We start from the raw sequence: 12,971 nt of genomic DNA on the forward strand, positions 1-12,971 counted from the left end.
TCCATTAATACCTGACAATGGACACCTCGAAGAGCATTAACCCGCTTATACCATGGTCACTTACGAAAGAAAGAAATATTTAATCAATTAATAATACTTTAATGTGTTTTAGAGTAAAAATCGTGAGGGTTTTTATTTATTAAGTCGAGCGCACTATTTAATATCTCCCGTATACAGGCGTTGCCAAGCAACGTGGCCACAGCGACCCGACCGCAGCAGTTGATCAGTGAGTTTGAGCCAGCGCAATCATTTAGAACTGTCATCAGGCAAATTGACGGGACGCCTTTCCTAGGTGTACATTATCACTTTTTAATGGACACCCTGCAGCCAATCAGAATCGAGTATTCACCCAGACCATGGTATAATACACAATTAGGTTCTAAGATTTATCACATTGCAACAAATTGTTATCCTCAATAGCCTAGTGGTAAAAACCCTGACAATATTTTATTTTAGCTTTGGGTGACCCGAGTTCAAGTCCCGGTTTGTCAAACTTTCTTGATACTATACTGTCCTATCATAATAAAAGGCAAAAAAATATATTCTTTAAACTGATGGAAGCTCCATCCACACACAGAATATAATAAGCATATTTTAAGCCGATACATCAACATCTCTCATCATTGGGGTGGGAGAACGGATTTCGACAGCTGAACTATTTGCTGTCGGATTCTGTTCCCCCTATGTTTCTTACACAATGAGGTTCTAAGATTTATCAAATTGCAGCTAATTACTATCCTCAATAGCCTAGTGTTCAGTGCCCTGACAATTTTTTTTTTTTTAGCTTTGGGCGACCCGAGATCAAGTCCCAGTTCGTCAAACTTTCTTGATACTATACTGTCCTATCATAATAAAAGGCAAAAAATATATTCTTTAAACTGATGCAAGTTAAGCTCCATCCACACACAAAAATAAAATCAGCATTTTTTAAGCCATTACATCAACACCTCTCATAATGGGAGTGGGGGAACGGATTCCGACAGCTGTTTTTTTTTGCCGTCGGATTCTGTTCCCCCCATATTTCTGACACACTGAGGTTCTAATATTTATCAAATTGATGCTGTTTAAGCTAAATCCACACACAGAATAGAATAAGCATATTTTAAGCCGATACATCAACATCTCTCATCACTGGGGTGGGGGAATCAGCATTTTTTAAGCCATTACATCAACACCTCTCATAATGGGAGTGGGGGAACGGATTCTGACAGCTGTTTTTTTTTGCCGTCGGATTCTGTTCCCCCCATATTTCTGACACACTGAGGTTCTAATATTTATCAAATTGATGCTGTTTAAGCTCCATCCACACACAGAATAGAATAAGCATATTTTAAGCCGATACATCAACATCTCTCATCATTGGGGTGGGGGAACGGATTTCGACAGCTGAACTATTTGCTGTCGGATTCTGTTCCCCCTATGTTTCCCACACAATGAGGTTCTAGTATGTATCACATTGCAGCTAAATACATAGCCTAATAGCCTAGTGGTTAGTACACTTTACACTGACATTCATTGCTTTTCAGCTTATTGCGACCCGAGTTCAAGTCCCGCTTTGTCAAACTTTCTTGATAATATACTGTCCTATCATAATAAAAGGCAAAATAAATATATTCTTTAAAATGATGCAAGCTAAGCTCTATCCACACACAAAAATAAAATCAGCATTTTTTAAGCCATTACATCAACACCTCTCATAATGGGAGTGGGGGAACGGATTCCGACAGCTGAACTATTTGCAGTCGGATTCTGTTCCCCCAATGTTTTTCACACAATGAGGTTCTAGTATGTATCACATTGCAGTTAATAGCATAGCCCAATAGCCTTGTGGTCAGTACGCTTTGCACTGACCTTTATTGCCTTTCAGCTTATTGCGACCCGAGTTCAAGTCCCGCTTCGTCAAACTTTCTTGATAATATACTGTCCTATCATAATAAAAGGCAAAATAAATATATTCTTTAAAATGATGCAAGCTAAGCTCTATCCACACACAAAAATAAAATCAGCATTTTTTAAGCCAATACATCAACATCTCTCATCATTGGGGTGGGGGAACGGATTTCGACAGCTGAACTATTTGCAGTCAGATTCTGTTCCCCCTATGTTTATTACACAATGAGGTTCTAGTATTTATCAAATTGATGCTGTTTAAGCTCCATCCACACACAGAATAGAATAAGCATATTTTAAGCCGATACATCAACATCTCTTATCATTGGGGTGGGGGAACGGATTTCGACAGCTGAACTATTTTCCGTCGGATTCTGTTCCCCCTATGTTTATTACACAATAAGGTTGTAAGATTTATCACATTGCAGCTAATCGCTTAACCCAATAGCCTAGTGGTCAGTACACTTTGCACTGACATTCATTGCTTTTCAGCTTATTGCGACCCAAGTTCAAGTCCCGGTTCGTCAAACTTTCTTGATAATATACTGTCCTATCATAATAAAAGGCAAAATAAATATATTCTTTAAAATGATGCAAGCTAAGCTCTATCCACACACAAAAATAAAATCAGCATTTTTTAGGCCATTACATCAACACCTCTCATAATGGGAGTGGGGGAACGGATTCTGACAGCTGTTTTTTTTTGCCGTCGGATTCTGTTCCCCCCATATTTCTGACATACTGAGGTTCTAATATTTATCAAATTGATGCTGTTTAAGCTCCATCCACACACAGAATAGAATAAGCATATTTTAAGCCGATACATCAACATCTCTCATCATTGGGGTGGGGGAACGGATTTCGACAGCTGAACTATTTGCCTTCGGATTCTGTTCCCCCTATGTTTCTCACACAATGAGGTTCTAGTATGTATCACATTGCAGGTAAATAACCCAATAGCCTAGTGGTCAGTGCAACCTGCACTGACATTCATTGCTTTTCATCTTATTGCGACCTGAGCTCAAGTCCCGCTTTGTCAGTCTTTCTTGATAATATACTGTCCTATCATAATAAAAGGCAAAATAAATATATTCTTTAAAATGATGCAAGCTAAGCTCTATCCACACACAAAAATAAAATCAGCATTTTTTAAGCCATTACATCAACACCTCTCATAATGGGAGTGGGGGAACGGATTCCGACAGCTGTTTTTTTTTTGCCGTCGGATTCTGTTCCCCCCATATTTCTGACACACTGAGGTTCTAATATTTATCAAATTGATGCTGTTTAAGCTAAATCCACACACAGAATAGAATAAGCATATTTTAAGCCGATACATCAACATCTCTCATCACTGGGGTGGGGGAATCAGCATTTTTTAAGCCATTACATCAAAACCTCTCATAATGGGAGTGGGGGAACGGATTCTGACAGCTGTTTTTTTTTTGCCGTCGGATTCTGTTCCCCCCATATTTCTGACACACTGAGGTTCTAATATTTATCAAATTGATGCTGTTTAAGCTCCATCCACACACAGAATAGAATAAGCATATTTTAAGCCGATACATCAACATCTCTCATCATTGGGGTGGGGGAACGGATTTCGACAGCTGAACTATTTGCTGTCGGATTCTGTTCCCCCTATGTTTCCCACACAATGAGGTTCTAGTATGTATCACATTGCAGCTAATTACATAGCCTAATAGCCTAGTGGTTAGTACACTTTACACTGACATTCATTGCTTTTCAGCTTATTGCGACCCAAGTTCAAGTCCCGCTTTGTCAAACTTTCTTGATAATATACTGTCCTATCATAATAAAAGGCAAAATAAATATATTCTTTAAAATGATGCAAGCTAAGCTCTATCCACACACAAAAATAAAATCAGCATTTTTTAAGCCATTACATCAACACCTCTCATAATGGGAGTGGGGGAACGGATTTCGACAGCTGAACTATTTGCAGTCGGATTCTGTTCCCCCAATGTTTCTCACACAATGAGGTTCTAGTATGTATCACATTGCAGTTAATAGCATAGCCCAATAGCCTTGTGGTCAGTACGCTTTGCACTGACCTTTATTGCCTTTCAGCTTATTGCGACCCGAGTTCAAGTCCCGCTTCGTCAAACTTTCTTGATAATATACTGTCCTATCATAATAAAAGGCAAAATAAATATATTCTTTAAAATGATGCAAGCTAAGCTCTATCCACACACAAAAATAAAATCAGCATTTTTTAAGCCAATACATCAACATCTCTCATCATTGGGGTGGGGGAACGGATTTCGACAGCTGAACTATTTGCAGTCGGATTCTGTTCCCCCTATGTTTATTACACAATGAGGTTCTAGTATTTATCAAATTGATGCTGTTTAAGCTCCATCCACACACAGAATAGAATAAGCATATTTTAAGCCGATACATCAACATCTCTTATCATTGGGGTGGGGGAACGGATTTCGACAGCTGAACTATTTGCCGTCGGATTCTGTTCCCCCTATGTTTATTACACAATAAGGTTGTAAGATTTATCACATTGCAGCTAATCGCTTAACCCAATAGCCTAGTGGTCAGTACACTTTGCACTGACATTCATTGCTTTTCAGCTTATTGCGACCCAAGTTCAAGTCCCGGTTCGTCAAACTTTCTTGATAATATACTGTCCTATCATAATAAAAGGCAAAATAAATATATTCTTTAAAATGATGCAAGCTAAGCTCTATCCACACACAAAAATAAAATCAGCATTTTTTAGGCCATTACATCAACACCTCTCATAATGGGAGTGGGGGAACGGATTCTGACAGCTGTTTTTTTTTGCCGTCGGATTCTGTTCCCCCCATATTTCTGACATACTGAGGTTCTAATATTTATCAAATTGATGCTGTTTAAGCTCCATCCACACACAGAATAGAATAAGCATATTTTAAGCCGATACATCAACATCTCTCATCATTGGGGTGGGGGAACGGATTTCGACAGCTGAACTATTTGCCGTCGGATTCTGTTCCCCCTAGGTTTATTACACAATAAGGTTCTAAGATTTATCAAATTGCAGCTAATTACTTAACCCAATATCCTAGTGATCAGTACACTCTGCACTGGCATTCATTGTTTTTCAGCTTATTTGTTTATGCTTGCAACGCCAAGGTCATGGGTTCGATTCCCAGGGAAAGCAAAAACTGATAAGAATGTAAATTTGTGCCTTGAAATGCAATGTAAGTCGCTTTGGATAAAAGCGTCTGCCAAATGAATAAATGTAAATGATGCAAGTTAAGCTCCATCAACACACAAAAATAAAATCAGCATTTTTTAAGCCATTACATCAACACCTCTCATAATGGGAGTGGGGGAACGGATTCTGACAGCTGTTTTTTTTTACCGTCGGATTCTGTTCCCCCCATATTTCTGACACACTGAGGTTGTAATATTTATCAAATTGATGCTGTTTAAGCTCCATCCACACACAGAATAGAATAAGCATTTTTTAAGCCGATACATCAACATCTCTCATCCCTGGGGGGGGGGAACGGATTTCGACAGCTGAACTATTTGCTGTCAGATTCTGTTCCCCCTATGTTTCCCACACAATGAGGTTCTAGTATGTATCACATTGCAGCTAATTACATAGCCTAATAGCCTAGTGGTTAGTACACTTTACACTGACATTCATTGCTTTTCAGCTTATTGCAACCCGAGTTCAAGTCCCGCTTTGTCAAACTTTCTTGATAATATACTGTCCTATCATAATAAAAGGCAAAATAAATATATTCTTTAAAATGATGCAAGCTAAGCTCTATCCACACACAAAAATAAAATCAGCATTTTTTAAGCCAATACATCAACATCTCTCATCATTGGGGTGGGGGAACGGATTTCGACAGCTGAACTATTTGCAGTCGGATTCTGTTCCCCCTATGTTTATTACACAATGAGGTTCTAGTATTTATCAAATTGATGCTGTTTAAGCTCCATCCACACACAGAATAGAATAAGCATATTTTAAGCCAATACATCAACATCTCTTATCATTGGGGTGGGGGAACGGATTTCGACAGCTGAACTATTTGCCGTCGGATTCTGTTCCCCCTATGTTTATTACACAATAAGGTTGTGAGATTTATCACATTGCAGCTAATCGCTTAACCCAATAGCCTAGTGGTCAGTACACTTTGCACTGACATTCATTGCTTTTCAGCTTATTGCGACCCAAGTTCAAGTCCCGGTTCGTCAAACTTTCTTGATAATATACTGTCCTATCATAATAAAAGGCAAAATAAATATATTCTTTAAAATGATGCAAGCTAAGCTCTATCCACACACAAAAATAAAATCAGCATTTTTTAGGCCATTACATCAACACCTCTCATAATGGGAGTGGGGGAACGGATTCTGACAGCTGTTTTTTTTGCCGTCGGATTCTGTTCCCCCCATATTTCTGACATACTGAGGTTCTAATATTTATCAAATTGATGCTGTTTAAGCTCCATCCACACACAGAATAGAATAAGCATATTTTAAGCCGATACATCAACATCTCTCATCATTGGGGTGGGGGAACGGATTTCGACAGCTGAACTATTTGCCGTCGGATTCTGTTCCCCCTAGGTTTATTACACAATAAGGTTCTAAGATTTATCACATTGCAGCTAATTACTTAACCCAATATCCTAGTGATCAGTACACTCTGCACTGGCATTCATTGTTTTTCAGCTTATTTGTTTATGCTTGCAACGCCAAGGTCATGGGTTCGATTCCCAGGGAAAGCAAAAACTGATAAGAATGTAAATTTGTGCCTTGAAATGCAATGTAAGTCGCTTTGGATAAAAGCGTCTGCCAAATGAATAAATGTAAATGATGCAAGTTAAGCTCCATCAACACACAAAAATAAAATCAGCATTTTTTAAGCCATTACATCAACACCTCGCATAATGGGAGTGGGGGAGCGGATTCTGACAGCTGTTTTTTTTTACCGTCGGATTCTGTTCCCCCCATATTTCTGACACACTGAGGTTGTAATATTTATCAAATTGATGCTGTTTAAGCTCCATCCACACACAGAATAGAATAAGCATATTTTAAGCCGATACATCAACATCTCTCATCATTGGGGTGGGGGAACGAATTTCGACAGCTGAACTATTTGCCGTCGGATTCTGTTCCCCCTATGTTTCTCACACAATGAGGTTCTAGTATGTATCTCATTGCAGTTAATAGCATAGCCCAATATCCTTGTGGTCAGTACACTTTGCACTGACATTCATTCCTTTTCAGCTTATTGCGACCCGAGTTCAAGTCCCGCTTCGTCAAACTTTCTTGATAATATACTGTCCTATCATAATAAAAGGCAAAATAAATATATTCTTTAAAATGATGCAAGCTAAGCTCTATCCACACACAAATATAAAATCAGCATTTTTTAAGCCAATACATCAACATCTCTCATCATTGGGGTGGGGGAACGGATTTCGACAGCTGAACTATTTGCCGTCGGATTCTGTTCCCCCTATGTTTATTACACAATAAGGTTGTAAGATTTATCACATTGCAGCTAATTACTTAACCCAATAGCCTAGTGGTCAGTACACTTTGCACTGACATTCATTGTTTTTCAGCTTATTTGTTTATGCTTGCAACGCCAAGGTCATGGGTTCGATTCCCAGGGAAAGCAAAAACTGATAAGAATGTAAATTTGTGCCTTGAAATGCAATGTAAGTCGCTTTGGATAAAAGCGTCTGCCAAATGAATAAATGTAAATGATGCAAGTTAAGCTCCATCAACACATAAAAATAAAATCAGCATTTTTTAAGCCATTACATCAACACCTCTCATAATGGGAGTGGGGGAACGGATTCAGACAGCTGGTTTTTTTTACAGCAAGTTAAAGTCCCGCTTCGTCAAACTTTCTTGATAATATACTGTCCTATCATAATAAAAGGCAAAATAAATATATTCTTTAAAATGATGCAAGCTAAGCTCTATCCACACACAAAAATAAAATCAGCATTTTTTAAGCCAATACATCAACATCTCTCATCATTGGGGTGGGGGAACGAATTTCGACAGCTGAACTATTTGCCGTCGGATTCTGTTCCCCCTATGTTTCTCACACAATGAGGTTCTAGTATGTATCACATTGCAGTTAATAGCATAGCCCAATAGCCTAAGATTTATCACATTGCAGCTAATTACTTAACCCAATAGCCTAGTGGTCAGTACACTTTGCCCTGAAATTCATTGCTTTTCAGCTTATTGTGACCAAGTTCAAGTCCCGGTTTGTCAAACTTCCTTGATACTATACTGTCCTATCATAATAAAATAAAAATAAAAATTCTTTAAACTGATGCAAGTTAAGCTCCATCCACACACAGAATAGAATAAGCATATTTTAAGCCGATACATCAACATCTCTCAGCATTGGGGTGGGGGAACGGATTTCGACAGCTGAACTATTTGCCGTCGGATTCTGTTCCCCCTACGTTTATTACACAATAAGGTTCTAAGATTTATCACATTGCAGCTGTAGTAGGTTGAAAAATGTATGTATATATGTTAAAATAAAAGAGGGAAAAAAGGACACCCCTTTAAAATGTTGTATTGTTCATAAATGTATGTGCCTTCAACATTCATCTATTGATGGGTAAATTCATTGTTACATTCTTTGTTGTGGGTAAAGAACATGTTGCTGTTATTATTGTCTCCTGTAGGGGGCTTTTAGCGCTGTTGAATTAAGGTACGGGTGCTTCAGTTCAGAGTTAATTAAACTTTGCTGGAGCTTACAGCCAGTTCTCGTCTCACAGCGTTTCATTTATCATTCTACAGGTGAGCAAAAACGATTCAAAAACTGGTCGAAACTGATGTTAAAAACTGTGATTTAAACATGTATATGTTGATTCCAGTTACTGAGAAAGACTGTTAGTTTTGTTAATACGCATGCCGTAGTAATGAGTCAAATATCAGATGGCCCATCCCAAACTGTGTGTAAAACCCTAGCCACACGGGCATTGGCCTGGCAAGCCATCCCCGATGTGTCAAGTTGGGTCATAAACACAATAAAGTGAGGCTACTCGCTCAAAAAAACTCGCAGACCCCCAATGTTTCAGGCGGTTGTCGAGACTTCGGTGAGAAGCAACGTGGGTCACGTGCTTCGCGCCGAAATACAGAATCTGTTAGCCAAAGGGGCGATAGTCCCCCACGCGCTAAAACATTCGGGTTTCTACAGCCGCTATTTTCTAGTCCCGAAAAAAGACGGCGGTCTCAGACCCATACTAGATTTGAGACATTTGAACAAGGCTCTCATGAGACGGTCTTTCAAAATGTTAACTACCAAACATATCCTCGCGCAAGTTCGCCCGGGGGATTGTTTTTTAACGGTGGACCTGAAAGATGCATACTTTCACATTCAGATAAACCCTCATCACAGGCCATTCTTGAGATTCGCCTTCGAGGGTCAGGCTTATCAATACACCGTTCTGCCGTTCGGGCTATCCCTAGCACCCCGTACATTCACGAAGTGCATGGATGCAGCGCTTCTCCCCTGAGACATCAGGGAGTGTGCATGCTAAATTATCTCGACGACTGGCTGGTGCTGGCACAGTCGAGAACCGAGCTACTGTCACACAGGGATTTGATTCTCGGCCATTTGAAATGTCTGGGTCTCAAAATCAATGTAACCAAGAGCAAACTGACCCCCAGCCAGAGTGTGGTCTTTCTGGGCACAGTTATCGACTCTATAACGATGACAGCGCGGCTTTACTCTGTGCGAACGCTAGCAGCCTCATTCAAGGCGGGCGAGCATGCACCTCTAAAGAAATTTCAGAAACTTCTCAGTCTCATGGCAGCAGCATCGTCAGTACTCCGTATGGGATCACTGCGCATGCGCCCGCTGCAGCACTGGCTCAAACGCCGCGTGCCAACCCATGCATGGCAGTCAGGCAGCCTGCGCATCATGGTGAATCACGGTTGTTTACGGACTCTGATTCCCTGGCAGGCTCAGGACTGGTACCACGAGGGTGTGACCATGGGAGTAGTTTCCAGGAGGAAAGTGTTTTTCACAGACGCATCCAACCTAGATTGGGGAGCGCTGCACGAGGGCAAGCCTGCCTCCGGCCTCTGGTCGAGCACGGAGCAGAGCTGACATATCAACTGTCTGGAAATGAAAGCAGTTTGTTTGGCCCTCAAAGCATTTCTGTCAAACCTCAAAGGTCACCACGTCTTAGTCCGCATGGACAACACGTCAGTGGTGGCCTACATAAATCGCCAGGGCGGCATCAGGTCGGGCAACCTGTACGCCATAGCGAGAGACCTCCTCTTGTGGGCACAGACCAATCTGAGTTCTCTGAGGGCAGCGCATATCCCTGACATTCAGAATCTGGGTGTGGATATTTTCTCACGGGGCAACACTCCCCTAGGCGAGTGGTCCCTGAACTCACAGACGGTCAGTCTGATATGGAGTGTGTTCAGCGAGGCCGAAGTCGACCTTTTAGGCTCGAGAACCAACACCCACTGCGCAGTGTTCTTCTCGAAGAACAGGGACGCGCTGGCCCATCTCTGGCCCAGCCGCCCCCTTTATGCGTTTCCCCCCGTTTCAATGATACTCCAGGTCATCAAATGGGTCAGGGAGAGCAGATGCCCAGTCCTCCTAGTGGCCCCCCTCTGGGAATCCAGGCCGTGGTTTCCAGAGATGGTTCAGCTATTGGACAGAGCAGCCATTGCAGCTCATCATGCTCCGGTGGCTGGCCAATCACTAGGAAGAAACGACCTGGTGGTACGGTTTCTAAAAGGAGCTAGGAGGTTGAACCCCTCCAGACCTCCATCCGTGCCATCTTGGGACCTCTCCATGGTCCTTGGGGCCCTGAAAAGTCCACCTTTTGAACTGCTCCAGTCGGTTGATCTTAAACCTCTCTCGCTAAAGACTTCTCTCCTGCTGGCACTGGCATCTATCAAGCGAGTGGGAGATCTGCAGGCCCTCTCCGTGAGCCTTTCTTGTTTGGAGTTTGGATTGGATGACTCCAGGGTCATCCTCAAACCCAGACATGGATATGTACCCAAAGTGCTCTCAACGCCGTTTAGAGCACAGGTTATCACATTATTAGCCCTTCACCCTTCTGCTGAGGATGGGGAAGCTAATCTACTCTGCCCTGTCAGAGTACTGAGAATTTATCTGGAGCGTTTTGCGTCTTTTAGACAATCAGAACAGCTCTTTGTCTGCTTTGGTGGCCAATCTAAGGGTTATCCAGTCACTAAGCAAAGACTGTCTAGATGGATAGTGGATGCCATATCTATGGCATATACCTCAGTGGGTCAGGTGTGCCCTATAGGTATCAAGGCTCATTCGACTAGAGGCATGGCCTCGTCTTGGGCTTGGTCCTCTGGTTTTCCCATTCAGGATATTTGTGATGCGGCCGGCTGGTCCTCGCCTTCCACATTTATGAAATTTTATAATATGGAGGTACCTTCCCTGCAGGCGTAGGTATTTTCGGTATGATTAAGGCCCGACGGTGTCTGGTCTTGTCTACAAATTATGTCACTGTGCACAATCACATATACATTTATTATAAAACCCACCTATTTTCCCTATACTGATAGACCCGACAGTGTCCGGTCCTATTAGTACATTATGTTGGTTAAGTTACTGACATATGGAGCTGCAGAAGGCAACCAGTTACTTATAGTGTGGCGTTTTGCATGGCGTCCCCACTGCGTATAGCTACGCAATACGAAGTGACCGTTCGAAAGGGAACTACTCGGTTACTATCATAACCTCAATTCCCTGAGAGTAGGGAACGAGTATTGCGTAGCCGGCCGCACTATAGTAACCTGGCAAGTTGTCGCTTTAGTCGTTTAAACCTGCTAAAATGGCGTTTTTCGGGGACTAATATGGGCTAAGGCCACAGCCCCTTGGCGGGCTCTGACGTGTAATGGCGTGATGCTAGCTCATTGGCGCACACGTCAGAGGCGCCCGTGCCATTGGATGTGCAGTTGCCGCAGCACAGCCAATGAGTGAGCCAGACACTCACTGTGCTAGCTGTGCAGTTACAAAATGCGTTTTACATTATAGGCTTCAGTAAATCGAGGAAAAGGAGTTTCCCCACTGCGTATAGCTACGCAATACTCGTTCCCTACTCTCAGGGAACTGAGGTTACGATAGTAGTAGTTTCTTTAATGGAATGTTTTGTGTTACAGAGAAACAAGTAATTGTTGTTCTGTAAAGTTAAATATGTTAATGTTGTGAATACATTGAGAGCTAAGAAAAACGAAAGAGTTAATTAAACTTCCCAGCCCTGATGCGGGTAACACAGCTAATTACTAAACCCAATTGGCTATAGCCTATATTCCACGCTCAAGTGCATGCATAAAACTTGCCGCAAAGCACCGGCAAAAGTAGGCTAATGATAATAAAAGTGTCTGAAAAAAATAACGAAGCATTTTAATTGTTTATTAATGAACTAGTCTTTTCTAAATCAGTGTAGGCTGCCTGCAAACATATCTCCATACATCTCCGCTGTAATTTAGCCTATATGTGCCTTTCATACGGACAGGATTAGGCTACATAATCAGATGGTACCGTACGTATTTGCTTTCGATTGGATTTTTTTGGTTGGTGCACTTTTTTTTATAAGCTTTATATAGATAGTTATATTTCTCATGTCTGTGAGGCTTGTCTATACACTGTTTTTCAGTTCATTTTTGAGACGCACTCCAATTCACGGAGATCATGAAAGCGTGCCCTGTTCGTTTTATTTTACAAAAGCGCAACGTTTTCTTGTTGTTGTGAGTTTACACAAATAAAAGTAGTTGCGACTGATGTATTATTCTTTTCTGTATGACCCGAAATTGAGTATTTTAAGTTGTTTCCACTGTTGATAGGAAAATGCGAGTGATGGCACTGGCGCCTCCATGTCATGCAGTGCGCGCTCCACACTCCGCACAAACACTTGGACACTTGGATGCGCTTAATAATAGCGAACATTTATCTAGGTTAACATTAGAGCGAGCGGCCATGCCAGACGGATAAGTCCTCTTCATGTTTAACAAATCAAATTCTGTTGCATTTTATTGCGCCAGTTTGAAAAGGGCGG

The sequence above is a fragment of the Abramis brama genome (genome assembly GCF_963993115.1).
Source record: "Abramis brama genome assembly, chromosome: 3".
NCBI classification, from domain to species: domain Eukaryota; kingdom Metazoa; phylum Chordata; class Actinopteri; order Cypriniformes; family Leuciscidae; genus Abramis; species Abramis brama.